This window comes from Phalangium opilio, unplaced genomic scaffold (assembly GCF_054372755.1).
Source record: "Phalangium opilio isolate 3A_F unplaced genomic scaffold, DU_Popi_V2 ptg000003l_1, whole genome shotgun sequence".
Lineage (NCBI taxonomy): Eukaryota > Metazoa > Arthropoda > Arachnida > Opiliones > Phalangiidae > Phalangium > Phalangium opilio.
The window spans coordinates 1992730-2014269 of NW_028324145.1; the positions used below are offsets into that span (position 1 = coordinate 1992730).

The 21540-nt window shown below is 37.7% G+C and overlaps 1 protein-coding gene across 5 annotated transcripts in view; it reads left to right on the forward strand.

Annotated features, from left to right (window-relative positions):
• Window positions 1-9544: 9544 nt before the first annotated feature.
• LOC149717065 (putative 3',5'-cyclic phosphodiesterase pde-5) overlaps window positions 9545-21540 on the forward strand; it is a 71390-nt gene continuing 59394 nt past the window's right edge. Inside the window, exon 1 of one of the 5 annotated variants that reach the window (XM_089834806.1) lies at window positions 9545-9943. The gene's annotated coding sequence lies outside the window, so the exon portion shown is untranslated. Of the gene's footprint in view, window positions 9944-11310; window positions 11914-16145; window positions 16287-20869; window positions 20890-21540 lie in introns of those variants that run through there. The other 4 variants (XM_089834848.1, XM_089834798.1, XM_089834812.1 and 1 more) reach the window with 4 other exon arrangements.

A 21540-nucleotide genomic window follows, 5' to 3' on the forward strand; every position in this document is an offset into this window, starting at 1 on the left:
TAGTGGTACATTTAGAGATTGTTACTTAGAATCGTTCAATCATCCTTGATTCCTCTAATCACGAGAACCTTAGTAAGTTTGTTACCCGAATAGAAAGTTGAAGAAAGCGCCCTTCCAATTCGAGAATAAGTCACTTCTTCTTTATGTTTTGGCAAATACTCGCCGAATTACTTTTAAAAGTTTGTTACTTCGCTTTTATCGAGTTGCAGCAAGATAAATTGAAACGTTGCATTTTAAAGACCAGAGATTTCGCCATTTTCGTTTAAGGTGAGTTTTAACCGTATATCATTCGATTTCAGTCTGTTCAGTCAAATGCAATAGCTAGCCAGGTTTAAAATATTTGTTTTTCATTCGAAACAACATCTTATATGCATGTTTATATGAAAACAAGGCATGTTTGTTTGTATTTTTTATCTTTATGCACGGTCACAATTCGGTACCAAACTGGGCCAAATTGTATGGTTGATATTAGTAACACCAGGGGAAGGTTCATTAGAAGTGAAGCGGGTTGGTTAAGTTTTCGAGGCTGAACTCGCGAACTATTACTATTCACGAGCTTCAGCCAGCTCGGGCTCGTGACGAGTGAGCCCAGTTCGAGCCGACACTTTGGCGGCTCGATTAATTAACGACCGAGCTTTTTCAATGTCGAGCCAAGCCGAGCCACTACGACTCGCGAGCTTGGTCACTGAAACCCGTGCTTCCCTTTAAGTCCTTCTATCCACCTTTAGCGTTCCGTTGTATTTTTACATGAAATAAAGCGTGGGAAAATTTGCTTTCTCTCGCCTCTAACCGTGAGCATATAACGATTTCTTCACTTTTTACCGAGCGGGTTTTACTGAGCCACTACATTCCTAAACATGCGGATTTCTAGTCGTTCTCAAGTCTTACGTTGGTAGTAGCAATTTTTGTTAAACATATATATATGTTAACCGAGCCAGCTCGAGTCGAGCCAAGCCGCCGTTTTTCTACTCGAGCTTTTAAAAAGCTCGCTCAGCTCGGCTCGTGAACAGTCCTACCGCGAACCAATAGCCATTAAGTTTGTAACGAATGTCCAATTCTAGACCCGTAGCAATCTAATTTTATAAATGAAACCTAATTACGCATCGTTTTATTTAATTTGAAAGTTTTCAAAAACTTTCCTTCCTACAAAAAATTGCTTGCAGATATTTCTGGTGAGCTTAAAGACTATTTAGTGTTGACATAAACAGGCAACTCTTTTGAGTCCCTTGATATATAGCTGGACCACTCCGGGCAGCATAGCCTGTAACCTATAACTTTTTTCTTTCCAAAATGAAAACAGTGCGTCCGATATTAAAGACTCAAGAAATTGAGTTTTCTTACAAGTGGAGTTATGCCTATCTGTGAAGCGGATCATGACGTAATGTTGTGTGGGGACTTTAGTTGGAACCCTTGACCTAAAGTCAGCTGTTTCATGGAGAGGTCTAACGTACGGTCTTCTTAGAAATTTTTATTGCTCGTATCTTCTCTATTATTTCAAGACTAGCTAAACTTTCTGGTGATGCTCTATTGTTTGAAGGGACTGTAAACCCTAAAGAATTTCCTATCAATGTAGACAAAAAGAAAAGAAAAAAGATATTATACAAAAACAATGTTACATCTATTTATTTTGATAGACACGTAACACAAGTCTTTACCCCCAACCGTATGAAATATACACCTGATGTAGTTCTTTAGCAACATAGTGTTTACAACTTTTAATCAATAAAATCAAGTTTAATCAACGGCTAAGAGTTCAAGGACCCAATATGGAGGAACTCAACGGAACCATTTCTAACAAAATCCCCTACTGTTACCGAGGGTGTAACTCTGAAGAGCAGTTCCAAAACCCCAACGGCCTAGTTGAAAATAGCAGCTGCCGTTTTAAGAAATAGCAGAGTTCGATTTTTGAAAAATTCTAAATCCTATAGTTTGCCTTACTTATAAAGAACAAATAGATCGGCAACTTAACTTACCTCCCCTATTATTCTAATTGGGGTTCAAATAACTAAACCTGAACTGATCTCACGGGTTCCTTTAAACAAACGTAACCTTACCTCACCTAAAACATAGGGGTTAAAATGAACAATCTTCACCTGACCTATTGGGGTTCAAATAACCAAACCTTACCTTGGGGTTCAAATAACCTAATCTTACCTTGGGGTTCAAATAACCAAATCTTACCTTGGGGTTCAAATAACCAAACCTAACCTTACCTGACCTATACTATTGAGGTTCAAATAACCAAACCTAACCTTACCTGACCTATACTATTGAGGTTCAAATAACCAAACCTAACCTTACCTGACCTATACTATTGAGGTTCAAATAACCAAACCTTACATGGCCTAATACTATTGTGGTTGAAATAATGAAATCTTACCTTACCTCACCTAATACGATTGAGGTTCAAATAAACCAATCTAAACTTATCTGACCCAATACTATGGGGTTCAAATAACCAAACGAAACCTTACCTAATAATATTGGGCTTGAAATAACCAAACGAAATTTAACCTAATATTATTTGGCTTCAAATAACCAAACCTTTATTAGTTAATTGTGACTGTGCATAAAGAACAAACATACAAACAAACCACTTTCTCAAATATGTATAAGGCTTCAATGTACATGCCCCAATTTGAGCTATTCACTATTATACATGATATTTCAAATGGGAGAGATATTTTCAGAAATTTTAAGTCTGGTCATAGCTCATACCAGAAGTAAGATGAAACTAGAAGTACTGAGCTAACCAAATTCTTCACTTGGCGAAAGTGAATATTCTTGATAACACAGCCCTCTGGTAGCGGTTTCTGAATTTTCCCTTCAAAACTTGAGACTCTCGCGGCGGTAGACGTCCGAACTAGATTCAAGCACCCGCGTCCCTGTTCCGCGGCTTTAGGTTGAGGGGAAGGGGGTAGGAAATTTTTTGGAACTCGACCAATTTTTCTCTCTCTAGTGTAGGCGCGATGGAAGTGACATAAAATCCTTAAATTTGTTCACTTGTGCCAGGATCTACTACCAATGCTAGAGCTCTCTACTTCTAGTCTCATCTTACTTCTGCTCATATCAATGGCGTAACTACCGCCCCAGCAGATCCCGTGGGGGTGCAAGTCTACTAAAGGGGTCACTTCTGCCGGTCTGCCTCGCCTTAAAGCAAAGGGCGGCCCCGTTGATGCCCCTGAAAGATGCCTTTTCTGCTACACGTTGGCTAAGCTTGGCAAAGGCTAGTTAAACCAAAGGCAGGAACCAATGGGACCTAGTGCATTGGGTCTGATTGGTTCCCGCCTTTGGCAAGGTAGAATTCGTGTCCAGAAGATTTGCCAGCACGCTAGGGTGATAATGGAGCCGCCTGTTACTTTAACATCACAAGGCCCTATCAGACGATAGAACATTTTGGCTCATTTAGATGAGTAAACTTTTAGTTGAGTAAACTAGTTGTGACGTGTGAACAGAAGTTGGACTTGTTGAATCAACAAATTATAAATTTATCACTGGCCAATGTTTTCTGACTCAAATTTAAGACCCATCTAGATGGATTAAAAGTTGTATCGTCTAAAAAGGTCTTAAAGGGACTGTAAAGAAGGCATCGGCGGGTGGGAAAAAATTATTTGAAATACGTCAGGCGCACGTGACCGAGGAGAGGCGTGATTCTAAGAAGCTTAGTTCGTTTTATTTCGAAAAATACCACTTCATCGGATTGGCGCTGCAATCTTGCAAAAAACAAGGACTAGATGTACAGTTCCACTCCATGAGGAGTCTTTGTATCATGGCATCACGTGATGTCTGTGACGTATTTCAAATAATTTTTACCCACCCGCCGATGCCTTCTTTGCAGTTCCTTTAAGGTGGGCAAGACAGGGAAAACCTGGAAAAGTGAGAAAATTGCAAAAAAGCCCATAAACGTGAGTGAAAAATCAGGAAATTTGATCAAAGTGACTATTAATTTCAAACAAAGTATATTTTAATCATCCAATCCAATTGGATGACGGTCGTTTTACTGACATTACATTTGGCCACAACCCAAAATTGTGGAATGCTTTATGTTAACATTTTGTAAAATTCAAATGAAACGAAACTTTTACTCATTTTGCAAAATGAAAACAACAACAATAACTTCGCATTCTGAATTGTACAAAAAAAAAGTGTCTCAGTGGAATTTTCGGATAGAAATTTTATGGGGTGACCTTTGACCTAAAATTTCTCAGCCCGTAGATTTAAATTGTTTTAATCATGAAAAAGAATTATGGAAATCGGCCATCTGTGAAAAACTCTCTTAGTAACGTAATAAATTTAACCCAACACGTCGACCCTTTTAAATAGCTTAATCTTACTTAATTTTTAGTCACTTTTTTCACAAAACGTTAGTGTGTGGATATCAGGGCTAAGTTTATTTAATAAAAGAAATATAAATTACTGTTAATATTGAAAACTTTAGGCCTAAAAGGCAAGGATAATCGTAGAGAAAAATCTGGGTAAACCCGGTAAAGTTTGAATCCGAAAATTCCCTGGCAACCCTATTGGGGAGCATTTGACGTAGTTATGCCACTGGTCATTAGTGTTCGGTCCCTAAGAAGTTTAACAACGTATTATGTAAGAAGAAATACGCATTTCTATAGCACCATCATGTTAACATGTAAAAATAATTCTTTTTGGAGTTGATTAGGGCCTAATTTTCGAAAATACGGAATTAAACTTTAGTGTAAAGCCTACATTGAACGCGAATAGTCTACTGCGTGGCTTTAGACTGTTAAGAAGGCTTTCTTGTATAAAATTTTTCCCTGTGAAGTTGGATCCGTTTTTTGAATGAAATCTATATGTACTTTGACCATGTGTAGTGACTAAGTCTGGTTCTTTTGTCATATTTCAACAACTTGGAAAGTAAAAGTGTCATCCATTGAGATTATTTTTCATTTGAGACGCCGGCAGCCGAGCTTAAACCAGCAAAGCTACCCGAAGTTCCCGGAGGTTTAATAGAACTGTAAACCTGGCTGCACTAAACGCTAAATTGTCTTTGGACCCACCCGTATTGGGAGTTAATCATAGAGGTTAAATGTTAGGGGTAGAACGTTCTATACAGGATTAATGGTAAGGGGTTCTCGGACTCAATCTTGAGGAACTTAACCAAACCACTTTTAAAACCTTCCCCAAGTGTTACCATTCAGATCAATGGTCAAATTCGATAAAGAATTGTCAATGTGTATAACCATGAATTTATTCATTAACAATAAATTCATGGTATAACGAATATAAACTTTCTTAAATGTATATAAGATTCTACAACAGAAGTTCCTTAACTCCTCAATAATTACAGACTCTCCGGAATAATTTTCCATAGTATCTTCTCAGAACGTTGCTATGACAACGGAATGACGTTATCAACCACAGCTGGGATGCTATATTATTTAGGTCTATTTGCTATAAACCTTGAAAATTTAATGGGCAAGACGTATCTTGGATTAGACAAGAAATACAAACTCCTCAGCTACAATGAATACACGCACGAGAAAGATTATCGAGCTTGTTACTGTTTCACAGTTCTTAGAATTTAACAGAGCGTATTGTTATAATCCGTGGTGTAGGCCAGTTGTTGAACGTTCCAGAAGGATAATAATTTACACGAATTATTGTCTTGAGGTCGAAGGTCAAAATTTATCGTAAATCTTAAATATTTTTGAGAAATTGGTTTGTTTTTATGTTTGTTTTTAATGCAAAGTCACAATTTTTTTACCGAATTTCAACAATTTTTGTTCAGGTCTACGAATCTCTTGCTGTAAATCCTGTAGAGAACGTTCTAATCTAGACATTTTAGCTTTATGAACACTGGAAGTTGTTGTAAAAATAAGTTAAAATAAGATTCTTTGAAACGACATCATGTAGATTATTCCGAGGGGCCGGTTACTTAGTGTAATCGGTGTATACGACTGTACCTTTGACTTTACTGAAGTGATTACGCGTAATCTATGAAAACCCTGACCTAGACAGTGCTAAATTATTACACTTAGTCCTTAATCTGTGTACAGGGAATCTGACAGTGGTTAGCCCCTCTAGTTTCCAGTCCCTTAAAACAACCGGGGATACTATGGGTTTTTTACCTAGTAATTCATGTTTGGATCTAAAAATTCCAATGCTTTAATTACCCGTTTTAGTCAATTTTGGCCAGACAAGAAATACTACAGTGTTGATTAGATATTCCAGGCCATGGGATAATATAATACTACTATATTCTTAACACATGCAGTGTAAGCTATGGTCTTGGGGGGGGAGTTGTTTTTTTACCAATTGAAAAATTTGGTTTTCAACGATAATGTTAGGGAAACCAAGAAAAATTAATTATACAAAACTGAAGTTTAAGAGGAAAAACAGAAAAATTCAAGTAAAAATTGTAGATATGAGAAAATCGTATCATTACTGTGAGGATTGCTAATTGAATTTTATTGGAAATGAAAAATCATCTCTCTAAATACGTTCTAAATTGATCTGGATTTTATTTTCGGATCTATCTACAAACGATCTGTAAGATTTGATGAACTAACAGAACTTTTTTTAAAGGGGGCTGGAGTATCGTCTGCTTGATATACGGGACTTACGAGGTTACCGCCCCCTTTTCGGAGAGTTGTTCTGCCAAGGCTACAGAGCGCGTTCGACGACAGGCAATGTCAGCCACTAACTAAAGGCCGCCGACAGGTAAATCCCGTATAGGGTTAAGAAGGAACATCCGGTATGTGGACCCATTCGATAGAGCTTCAATTTTACCAGTCTACCAAAGTCCTTAATTGTTCGAAATCATAGATAACATCTTTTGATCAACGTACCGGATGTTCTGTCTTAAAACAGAAAGGTCAAACACCACACTATTTTACCCCTACTTACCTAAAGGGTCTATAGAGCATAACGCGATTACGCGAACTATTTAAGGGAAGTCAAATGGATAACACTGAAGTTGCCCAAGAAAGACAAGTTGGGAAACCAAATAAACCTCTCCGAGTCGAAACGCAATTAACAGGTTTTTCTTAGTGCTGTGCGAGTACTCGACTCGATACTCTATAAGGGATTTTCTGAGACTCGAAAAAGTTTCGAGTATCAAATCAAGGCTCGATAAATACTCGAACCTACTTTTGGAAGACCTTTAACTGTGAAAATGGGATGTAGGAGCTATAAAAATATACTAGAAAGTCACGTTTATTGGTTAACAGACGCAAGTTATTGCTCATTGGGTAGTTTAGATCATAATAGTGTAATGTAGTAGGATGGTAGCTCCTAGCTGGTTCAATAGTAAAAGTAATAAAATACAGTTAAAGGGGCGTTGACTATTATTATTATTGTTTTATTTTATTAGTTTATCTTTTTTTTTTAAGGTTCAGCTTAGTAATTTTCGTTTGGGACGTGCGCAAAGTATGACAATGGCTAGAAGTGACTTCGGTGAGGAATGAGATTCCGAAGAAGATATTAATGAGGAATTAAGTTTCTTAAATTTAAAGGTACTAATACATTCTGGGAATTGTTTCAAGTAGCTGTCGATGATCAAAATTACACTATATGTCAATTATGAGAGCGATAAGTGGAAATACTAGAAAATCAATTCCCAATTACTCGATAAATACTCGAAACAAATTTTCCAACAAATCGATGCTTGATTCGTGTACTCGAGACTCGGCTCGATACTCGATATGGGAAAATTTCAATACTCGAGACTCGGCTCGATACTCGATATGGGAAAATTTCAATACTCGAGACTCGGCTCGAAACCAAAAATTGCAGGCTCGCACAGCCCTAGACTTTTTCTTAAATAAATATAATTGATATTAATTATTTTAATCGTCAGTAATTTACCTTAATTCTAGCTAAATCGTTTTAAGAAACTTTATTCCTGGTCGATCGCAGCGTACTTCTTAATCTTAACGATGGGAGTAGAAGCCAAAAATTGCCAACTGCGATATGCGGTGACAAACACACACAGAATCGTCCAGTGTAATACCTCTCCGTGACGTCATCGTCACTCGGAGAGCTAAAGAATTATTTGAGATGGTGTTCTTCAAATGTTTTTACTTTTCAAAGCACTAAAACACTTTTTAAAAGCTAATAATAACGGTAGCCAAAAAATCGAAAACTAAATGATTAACTTCGCCTTTATTTATTGTTGTTTGTGAAAGAAAGTTTTTGACAGCATTTAAATTATATCCTACAAAGTTTTATGCACTTAGTTTCTAGTCTTGTTGGTAGAGCTTTAAGTTACTGTAAAGTAGGTGCAAAGTCCTTCATATGGAAGTCTTAAATTTTCAAATGCTAATATTTTAATAATAAATTTATGATGAAATACGACCTTTTTGAAATATATGCTTGCGTTGTAATTAAAAATAAAGTCGAAATTGGAAACTTGAGCAGAAAAAAATAGATGATAACTAACTTATACAATTTTATTGTCCTCGAAAACTAACATTTGTTTTATCTCTCAAATATACACATAAGGGGTACATACGCTTCATAGATACGTGAAATAAATATTGCCCCGATTAAAGCAGACAGCAGAAAAATTAGAAGCAGAAAAAGACCCGGCGTTGTCCGTCTAGACATTATTCTTACTTTTCAAGCCGCCATTTTAAAATATGGTGGCATGTTGAAACTTATAACCCGTCTACTAATTTATACTAATGAAATCGCTTGAAAGGTACGGACGTTATTTAGTAAAAAACGTTTTTTACAATACTGGTCGCCGTGGATTGAAAAAAATATTTCAAAATGAATATAACTACTACCAAGAGAAGATAGATGAGAGCATCATACTTGGGGGGGGGGGGTGGAAATTTGACGTTAGCAATGCTTTCTACCTCTTTTGAGGGTCGTCCTGTTTCGTTTTTTTTTCTTTTTCTTTTTACCCCCACCCCCCTAAAACTTCAAGTAGCCAATCAGAAGGCTAGAGGTTAGGTATTGTGTTTTCGGAAAGTAAGGGATTCTGGGAGAGGGAGCCGCTTCTCGTCCGCCGCCTCTGAGCCCCCAGTCTATTTTTCGAGAAGAATTTTTTTCTCTGTAAAAGTTTTGAAGAACCTATCCTGGGAGGGGAGAGGGTCGCGACGCTAGAGCGGTAGAAATCTAACGCCTCAAACTTGGCGCAGCACACGGAGGCTGGAGGCAGAAGTATTAAACTCTCTTCTATTTTCTCTTGCTACTACTTTTGAATAACGTCCTTGCAAAATGTCAGTCAGTCAGTTAGGACTTTTACTTAAATAGATATAGATAGTAAATCTTCGCGCTTGGTGGTAAATTCATATTTGAAATATCTATCAGAGAAAGGGATATAGCTTAATTTTTTAGGTTTATCTTTGGGTCCGTATTTTTTATCTATTGGAGTGTTTATTCAACAGACACACGAGCATCGGCAAAACTCTATAGTTTGGTTGAAAATTTGACTTTTAATCAACCACCCTGTTGTTTGTATAATGTACGAAGTTCCATGGCCTAAGAAATGACAGTTGACGCTCTTCGAAATATCAATTTATTAAGTAGGGTATTAGTTTGTCCTCTCTCTTTCAGGCGCCCACGGGATCGTCGTATCCAAAGTTAACTTGATAAAAGAGTGGACTCTGAGGTGGATGAATATGCAACGCTGAACCACGTAAAGATATATAAGAACCGTAGCATTTTAACATGAGTTAATAATGGTGAAGTTTGAAGTTGAAAATGGGTCGTTCCTCACTTCAAATGAATGGGCTTTTGATGGATGGGAGTGTGTGTGTTTTCTGGAGTACTGTGCTGCTCTTCCTAAATTCTGTTCTCTTTGTGGGTTTCGCGTCGGGAAGAACAGCTAGCACCACCGTTCTCTCTCGTTGACATATGTAAAGGTTTTCTCTTAGCGTGCGGGTTAAATCTTCCGCTATTGTATAGTCTCATTAATTGTCAGAACTCTTATAACAATATACGTACAAAGAAACAATTAATAAAACAGGTGAGTTTTATAATTTATTTCTTTAACAGGGTACGTATAATACGTCCGTCCCATTTCTCTAATTCCATTTTAATAGTAGGGTAATATACGTGCGATTGTGAAATGGCCACTTGTTTTCAGTTAAAAGCGCGCGCGTGTAACCTTATTTTATCTGTTAAAACGATTATCTTAATGGCTTTTTTCATGTGGGCATTTTTATGAGGTAGTTTTAAAATTTAAATCGAGGAATACAGTTTGAAAGGGAAGGGGCAGAGACTATCAAATGAGAGTTTGCAAACTGAATAAACAAATGATTTGTTCTATTGCACGAGTTTTCCAACTACAAGACTGTTGCCTTAGAGGGTATTCCATTTACTGCTCTGGAGCGCCCTCGGAGTGCACTGAAAGGTTTTGCGCGTACCATTTAATAGACCTACATCAGCTCGTTTTCCAATATCCGTTCTCCATTTACCGAGCGCCGGGTCCGAAATCCGCTAGTAACTAATTTACTCGCTAAATCTGTGGAAACGTTTCCATTTACCGATTATTAAGTCGTTCTGAAATTTAAATCGAGAAATGCAGTTTGAAAGGGAAGGGACAGATACTACCAAATAAGAGTTTGCACACCCAATAAACAGATCATTTATTCTTTTGCAAGAGTTTTTCAACTACAAGACTGTTGCCGTATAGAGTATTCCATTTACTGCTCTGGGATGGTCTCCGAGCTTTCTGAAATGTTTTTCGTGTATCATTTATAATTTACATCGGCTTGCTTACTGATATCCGTTTTCCATTTACCGAGCATGCTCGGTCGAGATACGCTCGTAACTAATTTACTTGCTAAATCTGTAAAGACGTTTAGGCGGGAAAAAAATAACGTTAAAGCATTTCTGGAAATGATACTTATTCATTTCCAGAGAAATCTGAGGACACCTTGGAACAGAGCAAATCTCAAGCGATCTCAGAGCGAGTAAAAGAAATACTTCATTAATTTCGTCAGAAGGATTAACGTTAACTGTATAAGATGAGTGCTTAAACAAACATTCTCAAGCCATGCTCCTTTTCGATTAGGTTTGGGGGTGATGGGGGAAGGGTGATTAGGGCACTATTCGCTTTGCTTCACGCAATCACCATTTAGATTCGATCACTTCCGATGGTTTAATTAAAGCTCATTGTACGCAGCACTGCCTCTTCTATTAAGGCCCGTCCATGGTGCTATTTTTAGAAGGACTTTTCCCGCCATATTTGTATTTCGCAAAATAGATATTATAATTTGAATGTGACTTCATTTCGTCGGAATTAAGGCGCGAAAAAGTCTGGGAAACGGCCTTTCTAGTGGGAAACAGTGGTATACTTAAAGTGACTCTCTTGAGAACGGGCCATGAAAGCTTCGAGGAGGCAATGAACGCAGTGTTGCACTTCCGGCTGTAATTTATAGATGGAAATTGATAAAAAAAATAGTGGTTATCGAAGCCTAGAGGAAGCAAGTACATACTGTAGAATTTTAATATTTTGCTTAGGATGTCTTAAATTGCATAGCTGAAATTGGTTTGCTTTGCTTCTTTTGTTTCGAAGTGACTCGTAATGTAAATAGGCTTAGCGTTGGACGGTGGTGATCCCATTGCCATTGAACTAACTGGAGCTGAGGGAAAGTGAATGTTGATTGGCGTTGACGCGGTACAGAGAAATAATCTGAAATAATCTTCTTCCCCCTCATGGAGTTGCCCTCTAAGAGCCCGGAGAGAGATTGGCGTTTGTTTCGAATAGAGATAGGATGAGAGAGAGTGGTCAGTGACATTTTATTCCTTCATCCCATAAGACGTCTATACTCGGACACGATCGCGCTCGTTCGCTCGTTTATATAAAAATTCAACTCGACAGAAGCGAAGAAAAGTCTTCCTTCCGTAAGGTATATGTTGTTATCAAGAGAAACTGCGCAAATTGTATAATCAACCATGCCGGGTTTATAAAAACAAAAATTGTTATCCAAGGTAAGTTATCCGCATTTTTCTGAAGCCAATTTATCAATTACGAAGTTACGTCTTCGATTTAATTGTATTCAAATAATGTATTTTGTTTTAAATCAATGGAATAGAGACTAAACTCTCTCTTCTAGCGCCTTTTGCAAACACTACTTCTTTACTATAAGGTTTACTGTTTAACATCTGAAATTATGCTAATTTATATACGATTGAGTATTGATGCGTTTCAGTGTACTTGAAAAGAAGTAAAAATAGTTTAGGTTTTAGAATTCAGTCTATTCTACTTTATTATAGTGTGAGATCTGAGATGACAAGTCAAGCCCATACATTTACTAATTAGTCGTTTCAAAACAAAGAAGTAAAATAGAAGCTCTGTTTTCCCGCGATTTTTATAAAAGCTTTACCAGACACATTGACAAATGAATTGCATTGTTTTAAGGTTAGGTTCTACACTGGTTGAGAAATGGGTTTAAAACCGACTCGATGACTTTTTTATTTTCCCAAAAAATTAGCAACACTAGTACGAATCTTTGCTTCATCTGGCAATTAACAGAAATTATTTTATCGAAATTTAAACATTGATAGTTTCACTCCTTATGTTATGGGAGATTATACATAATTCGTTTAAAAAATCAATCATTACATAATGTAGTTTTTACGAAATCTACAGGGTGTTTCTGATAAATATGCCATAAATTTTAGGGTGTTTTGTTTGGGTGAAACCAAAGAGAATATACCAAGTGGAGCGGAAACTTTGGAAATAAGGACCGGCTCTGAATTTGGAGAAACTAGTTTCCGTTGTTCACGTGTCGTCTGCTTAAAAATTATTTTTGTACGTCAACGGTCAACCCAGAGATCAACCTTTTACAACCACCAAAAATAAGCAGTCGACATAATTTAACAAATAAAAGGCGTCGTTGCTTACCCAATCAACAAAAACCGGATCCAGATACTCCAAAACCGTGGCCGGGCTTTTCAAAAGCCTTGTGAAAGACTAAACTTTCTTCTCCTCTTGGTATATTCTCTTTGGTGAAACTGAGTACAAAGTGTCCAATTATAAGGGGCCTACAACATAGGTAAATTTGCCCCCAGAAACGTAAATCATTTCGTTTCAAACGATTTCATTAATATTTAAAATACCGGATGATATCATAAGTTCATAAGATATGATCCATAAGTTTGTCATTGGTAACTGAGAGCTTGTCATGAAGTGACGTAGGTGAGACGTCATATATTCTCGTAAACCGACGCCTGGTGAGGTGCTGTCAAAGGCTTAGAACACACTAAATAGGAAGATGGACTGCAAAACCGAGTATAGTCAATTCTCGCGTCGTTCTCGAATTAGCTCACACTAAGTCTCTAGCATTGCGAAGTATACGTAGTGTCATACTTATGAAACATATCTTATAAACTTACGAAGCATATCTTAAAAATTTATGAAAGATATCTTATAAACATGTGATAGGGCTGTGCAAGCCTTGAATTTTTGGTTTCGAGTCGAGTCTCGAGCATTGAAATTTTACCTTATCGAATATCGAGTAGTTGGAAAATTTGTTTCGAGTGTTTATCGAGTAATTGGGAATTGATTTTCTAGTATTTCCACACGTTCTGTTGATTTATCGCTCTCATAATAAACATTTAGAGCAATATTGATCATCGACAACTACTTCAAACCATTCCCAGACGGTATTAGTCGTCTTCCCTTTATATTTGTCAAACTTAATTCCTCATTAATATCTTCTGCGGAATCTCATTCCTCACCGAAGTCATCTCTAGCCATTGTTATACTTCGCGCAAGTCCCAAACGAAAATTACTAAGCTGAACTTCAAAACAAAAAAAAAATTATTAATTAATAAAATAAAAAATAATAATAATAGTAGTCAACGCGCCTTTTACTGTATTTTATGACTTTTACTTCCACTATTTTACCAGCTAGGAGCTATACTTCCCTACTACATTACACTGGTATTATGATCTAAACTACCCAATGAGCACTAACTTGCGTCTATTAACCATTAAGCGTGACTTTCTAGTAGATTTTTATAGCTACTACATCCCATTTTCGGAGTTAAAGGTCTTCCAAAAGCAGGTTCAAGTATTTATCGAGCCTTGGTTTGATGCTCGAAACTTTTTCGAGTCACAGAAAAAAATCTTATCGATATATATATCCGATAGACAACCTTTGTGGCTTTTTGAGGTTGAACATGTCACCATATTATATAATGGTTGCCTGAAAAGTAACCAAAATATCCTAACGGGCAACGCCGGGTCTCTTTGATGCTAATCGTTTATAAGGGCTGATTATCTCTTATATGAATTATATGCCATGTCCGTGGGTGTCCCACGCGCCTTGCTCCCTTATTTGAAATAGCTTTTTTTTTTCATTTCTTAAAAAACATTTCTAATGGATGAAAGATCCGTTTGTATAATGTAGTGTGTAGGTAACGTTTAATAGTGAATTTAAATTTGAAAGTAATAATAAATGAACCGAATTTTGCTATTAAATTATTAATAGAGACCCCCTCCTCTAGCGATAGAGTCAATAGCCCCATTTAAATGACACTCACTAACACCTATAAGAAAGCTCGACAGAAATTGCAGGGGTTCCGCCGCTAAAGTAAAAAAAACGGAGTTTGAAATCTAATTCCGAGGAATGTCACTTCCCACTCTCCTCCTTAATTGCTAAGAATACGATCTTCCCTATATGCGTCCGTGAATATTTTCAAATCTCACACGAATATGCGAAAATGTTTTGGATTTCTGAGAAATTTATTTTGAAGATTTTCTATATTTGGTTTTTCATAACATTTACCCAAGGAGGCCAGCAGGCAACTTGGAGGATAAAGTAGTATACTCTAAAATATGATTTTATAGCCTGTCAGTTAACAAACATTGTACCTTGAAAGAACGAGCTTTTTCTAAATATAAAATGAAAAGAAAAATATCTTATTACAAAATAATTAGCATTTAATAAGTCTTAATTTAATAAGTCAAAACTTGCAGAGGTTAACGGTAATAGTTAGTATAGGGCGCTGTCGGTTAGCTGTGGCATAGGGGCTAGCCACCACCCCTCTATGCATTGTAAAGGCGTTAGATAAGTGGCAATAAGTCGCAAGATGACTTGGTCCAATTAGCTAGCTGAACTTTTTAATTAGTGGTGTCTGCTAAACCGAGTCTCCTACCCTTACCTCTCTCAGTCTGTGACAATTTAATCAATCCCGTAGGGGTAAGAGGTTCTTTTTAGCAGACGCCACTAAAACAATAGCGGCATTTTTAAGACTAATTATTTTGTAATAAGAGATCTTTTTTTAAATATTTTTTGTTTTATACTTCGAAAAATGCCGTTCTTTTAAGCTCACCTTTCCTTTAAACAAGGTAAGGGTAAGAAGTTCGATTTAGCAGACGCCACTAAACCAATGGCGGCACAGTAGTCCTCATTTTCCAGACTAGTTAAATGATTATTATTTTGAAATGAGAGTTATTTCTTTAAAGATTTTTCGTTTTATATTTCGAAATAGGCCATCCTTTTAAGGTATAATTTTATGTTAGCTTCCCTTTAAATAAAGTGACTAAACTAGACTAATAGAGACGGGCAGGAAAGACTAGGCCCTTCCCAAAAGTCGGGGGTAAAATACTCTTATTGTTTGACTGCCTTATTTGTCAAAGGGGAACACCCGGTATGTGCATCCAAAGGATGTTAGATATGGCTTCAAACAAAAGGACTTGAGTGGACTGGTAACTCTGATGCCCTATTAAACGTCTTTGGACCAACATACCGGAGGTTCCGCCTTAATACTATATACCGCGCCCCCTATAAAAAAATGATATATTATTTAGAACCATTAATATCTTAAACCTACTTCATGATATACGCGTTTCTTAGTTTGTATATTATGCCAATTTTGTCTCCTATTTACGATTTTTTGACTCGAAGTTTAAAAGTTGTTCCGAAAACCTTCCGAGACGGAAATATTTATACTGAGAAACACTACTTCAATCTATAAAGTGCTCTTATTTAATAACACAAAAAAGCCTGACCTATAGAATTTGTCATAATTAAATATTCACGTTATAATTTATTAGATTCATTCTTGTTGCATGAGCTCCGTTACGTTCCCCTTTTCGTTGCCCCACACTTGGTCTTATTTTTTGACAGGCGAAATTTTGAAATGAAGACTATAGTTTTAGTTTGGCAAGGCCCGGACTATGACTGTCAATACAGACTCGGTGACGTCTTGTCGAGTTGCGCTTAATAATTAGTGAAGACAGACAGAAGCTAAAGAACTGATTTTTTTATTTCTAGACTCGCGTATTCGCAAAGTCAATCGAATTCGGTTCGAATCTTAATCGCTATCACTATAGCTGAGATTGCATCCCGTAGGTAAGCCTATGTTTTTGTAAATTCATTTAGGTAACTGTATGAGCACAATTTGAATCGTGACGCGAGCGCTTAAATCAAAACCTAAGGCTAAATGTCATAGTACATGGTGCTGAGATTGGTATTTTTCAATTTTAAACGCGTAGGAGGCTAAATTTCACCGAAAATAAATTGCTTCGAGTATACTTCATCATTTACCGCGTGATGTAACCAGGTCCTGAGAATTTCCTGGGTTGAACAAACTATACTTTTCGGCACTTCCCTTTATTGAGTCCAAAAGTTTATAAGATATGTTAAATAAGTTTGTCAGTGATTACTGAGAGCTTGTGGTGAAGTTACGTAAGTGAAACCTCATAGATGCTCGTGACGCCTGGTGATTCGCTATCAAAGGCTTATTACACACTAAATTGGAAGATGGACTGCAAAATCGAGTGTAGTCAATGCTCGCATCGTTCCCGAACTAGCTCTCAGTAAGTCGCTAGCATTATGAAGCATAGGTAGTGTCATACGTATGGACAAGAACGATTCATGCTCATCATGCTTAAGCTTATGATATTTCTTAGCACAGATTATTTTTGTTAATTACTACTAGCTAAGTTACCCGAAGATACCCGGATATTTTAAGGAACTAGAAAGAGTTCCTAGTCTATGTAGACACCAGAAGTGAGATGAGACCAGAAGTACTGAGCTAACCAAATTCTTCACTCGGCGAAAGAGAATATTCTTGATAACACACCAACGGTTGGCCCTCTGGTAGCGGTTTCTGAATTTCCCCTCCAAAACGTGAGACGCTCGTGGCGGTAGACGGCAGAACTAGATTCCAGCACCCGCGTTCGTGATCCGCCGCTTTAGGTTGAGGGGAAGGGGGTAGGAAATTTATTTTGGAATTCGACCAATTTGTTTCTCTCTAGTTTTAGCGCGTGGGAAGCGGCATAAAATCCTCAAATTTGTTCACTAGTGCCTGGATCTACTATCAATGCTAGAGCCCTTCACTTCTAGTCTCATCTCACTTCTGTAGACACTAAAACACTAAATAGTCTATGGGCACACATGTGTGAAGTATCTGCATGAAGAATGTTTACAGCTTTCAATTTAAAAAAACCACTGTTTTATTAGAGACAATCACAAAGCAAACCTGACATACTTAATGGCTTGCAGTTCGCAGAACCAATCTGGCGAAACTTCTAAAACCTTCCCCTAGTGTTAGTAATGTCAACCATTCAGTTTCATCAAATTTGGTAACGAATTGTGACTCTGCATAAAGAAAAAACAAACCACTTATTCAAATATATAAAAGATTCAAGTCGTGGCCCAGGAAATTCTCAGGTCGTATATCTAGCTATTGATGGCGAGAGAGAAGCTGGTAACAGTTTGTTATCCTTTCTCGGATGGGCCAAGTTCTCGTAATGAGAAAATATAGTGAAAATTAAACGTTTTTTAAAAGCGTTTAAGAGAGTTTGAAGGAGAAAAAAACTGTATTATCTGTGGGAGTGGCGCGAATAAATTATACGACTGCAATTTTCTTAGGGGGCGTTTCTTCTTTTGGGAGGGGGTAAATAATTATTAAAGATTGGGTTTCGTTTCGACCTACGCAACTTCCAACACTTTTCTTATTTTATACTAACGCGATTGAAAAAGCCTAAGCATTGACTCGCTTCTTATTTTATTCCAAAGCGATTGAAAAAGCCTAAGTATTGACTCGCTCGTTACTAACAAGTTTCTAGTTACATCGTATGGTAACGAAGTATTGCGCTCGTGATTAGTTCGTTTGTTTGTCTGTACCCGTGTAGACGAAAAACAAATACGTCATTTAACTGTTTATGAAAAGTCCTTAATCGGCTTCCAACTCGTATAGCTATAGCAAAAGTATATAGAATAAAAACAAAAAGTATACATCATTAAAAATTTCCCGCCTTTGGCTGTAGACGACATGTTAACTGAGAAGTAAACTACCCTACTCTCAACTCCCTACACGAATTAATCAATCAGCCAGAGCTTCTTGACGTCATAGTTTTATAGAAAGTAGTACATGAGGCTGGCGATCCAAACGTTAATTTTTCGTACTAGAGCAAGCATCTGCTACTTTATGAGCCTATTCTTGGCTTGTTCCCTGTGAAACGGTCGGGAAGGTAATCATACACGGAGGGGGTCGACACTATTCTGGGATAAGGGAGGGCTTCTCATATTACGCGGCGTGAGCAAGTTTCAACGAAGTGTACTTTTTGTTTTTATTCTATATACTTTTGGCAGAAGTGAGATGAGACTAGAAGTGTAGGGCTCTAGCATTGATAGTAGATCCTGGCACTAGTGAACAAATTTGAGAATTTTATCCCGCTTCCCACGCGCTAAAACTAGAGAGAAACAAATTGGTCGAATTCCAAAATCATTTCCTACCCCCTTCCCCTCAACCTAAAGCCGCGAAAACGGACGCGGGTGCTGGAATCTAGTTCGGCCGTCTACCGCCACGAGCGTCTCACGCTTTGAAGGGAAAATTCAGAAACCGCTACCAGAAGGCCAACCGTTCGTGTGTTATCAAGAATATTCACTTTCGCCGAGTGAAGAATTTGGTTAGCTCAGTACTTCTGGTCTCATCTCACTTCTGCTTTTGGCTATAGCAGAAGTAAGATGAGACTAGAAGTACTGAGCTAACCAAATTCTTCACTTGGCGAAAGTGAATATTCTTGATAACACACCAACGGTTGGCCTTCTGGTAGCGGTTTCTGAATTTTCCCTTCAAAACGTGAGACTCTCGCGGCGGTAGACGGCCTAACTAGATTCAAGCACTCGCGTCGTGTTCCGCGGCTTTAGGTTGAGGGGAAGGGGTAGGAAGTTCTTATGGAACTCGACCAATTTTTAGCCATATCGTAGTATACGATAGGCTCTTAGTTTGACCCGAGCCGTCCGTCCGTAGTAGTAGTAGTAGTAGTAGTAGTAGTAGTGGCCGGGGTTGTCGCTTCGTTATCGTCAGATTTTAGCTTAAAAGGAACTTTATATTTCCACAACCCACCCATAGGGGTTACTGGGCTCGGTTAGAGATTTAATTTTAATTAAAATTTTTTCAGGTCAGACCCGGGAATCGAACCCGGGTCACTGGCGCAACAGGCAGACATTCTAACCACTGAGCTTTAGAGACTTGATAGAAACCCCGAGTTTTTTATTATTTATTCTTATCTCTAAAATGTCGGGGTGATGTGGGGTGGGGTACCTCTTAATCTGTGGGGTCGGAAACTTTTGAATTTTTATCTGTGGGGTCGGATGCTTATGAATTTGTATGTTTGGGGTTTTTATATTTATTTTCTTTTTATGTATGTGCTAATTAAATAGATAACGATTTTCCCCTCATGTGTTTCGTTCTCGTTCGGTAGCTATCGTCATCTATGTTATGTTTGACTGGAACGTTTTGGCGGTTAATTCAAATGTGGGTTTAGATAGAGCTAACATAGTGTTAAATGAGCGTTATGCGTTTGATCATTTTAGCATTGCTAAAGGTAATTCGAGGGATAATCACTAAAATGCGTAATCACTATAACTAAACTTTCTCTTTCAAAAGTTTCTGGGCATAAGTCCTTGTTAGAAATTTATAAGATGCGATAAGTGTGCATCGGCATAAGTCTATGTTGTAAACTCATCGAGGGGATTATCACTAAAAACTATCTGTTCTTCGATTCGCCGGAATATTAGAATTACAGCATAAGTAAATTTATTATACGGTTATAATTTAATCACTGTTTAGAGTAGGGAATCGAGGGGCTATTCACTCTGATTTTATGCACGGTAAATCATTTAAGCATTGAAAAAGATAGCGCTATTCACTCATTAGGGTAAGGTATAGAGGGGTTATCCACTCATTAGGGTAGGGTATAGAGGGGCTATTCACTCGTACGATATGGCTACTATTACGAGCCCTTGGGCCGTCTTGTTTTCTCTCTAGTGTAGGCGCGATGGAAGCGGCATTAAATCCTCAAATTTGTTCCCTAGTGCCAGGATCTACTACCAATGCTAGAGCTCTTAACTTCTAGTCTCATCTTACTTCTGGCTATAGGAATAAACTGGTAAAATCCTAGTGTTTATTTTGCTGTCTATATTTACACTGTCACTTTTCCAGTGCCAATTTCAGTTGGAAAAGGTGGAAAAAGTATATTATAAGAAGTTTTAGTTATACTAAATGAAAGCCTCCCCTTACTGAGGGGCGATAAGGTTGTTTTCGAAATCCTATAGAAATATGAAACCCCTTCAATAGACCAGTAAATTGATGGATTTAGTTTTTAGGCAAATTAAATTGTGAAATTTGTTACAGTGTGGGTTAATTTTCCTTTTCTTTGATTGCATTGAAATGTTACGACATAAACAACTAAAAAGAAAATGAATGCTGAACTAGAAATGGCACTGTATAGTGTTGCAGTCACACTGGTGCGAGAGTGTTGAATAGGTCTTTCCGAAAAGGTTTCTGAGCCCGGGGCATCTTGTTTAAAGGTCACGCCTTGAACCGTCAATCTAGTAGGACCTGAACTGGGAGATTTTTTCTGCTTACAACGTCTGTGCGCAGTTGCCCGCGCACCGTGGTACAACGTAAACAAACGTGATGGTTTTGGGAAAGGTACAAAACGTATGTTTTTCCATTTGAATTTCCTTGATTCACTTTCACAATTGCCAAACGTGCAAATCTTTATTTTTCCTATTTTTAATTACTTTACTAAACATAACTTTTAAATAGATCCTAAAAATTAACATTAGTCCCAAGGCTTAGCGAAATGAGACCAAGCGGCCATTTTACTTGTTTACATTGTACCGTCTTTCTCCAAGACCTAGTCGTCGGCTAGCTTTCTTTTTTTTATTATTTTTAGACACTTTAGCAAGAAAACTTTAACATGGGATCCGCCATTAAGATTCTGGTCCATTACATAGAAGGTTTATTGAAAGGCCTATTGGGTTGGCATTTGTCAAGTTTATGTTGCACTCTTCATAAATTTTTCATGCCTCTGCATAGTCTTAGCACGTTGTTGAATGTTGTACAACCTTAGCATATTGGAGACCACTCGGAGTATGGCAAAATTATTTTTCCCTTGTTTTTAATTTTACACGGAATTTTAATTCCGGTAAAATTTAAGAAACGGCACCAAAACCCCTGTCCCGGACGCGTCCGCGAAACGAACGCTTACGATAAGAGAGGGAAACCGGTCGCGTCCGCGAAACGTACGCTTACGATGAGAGAGAGAGAGATCGCTAGCGTACGCGGTGGCGATACGAAGCTCCGCGT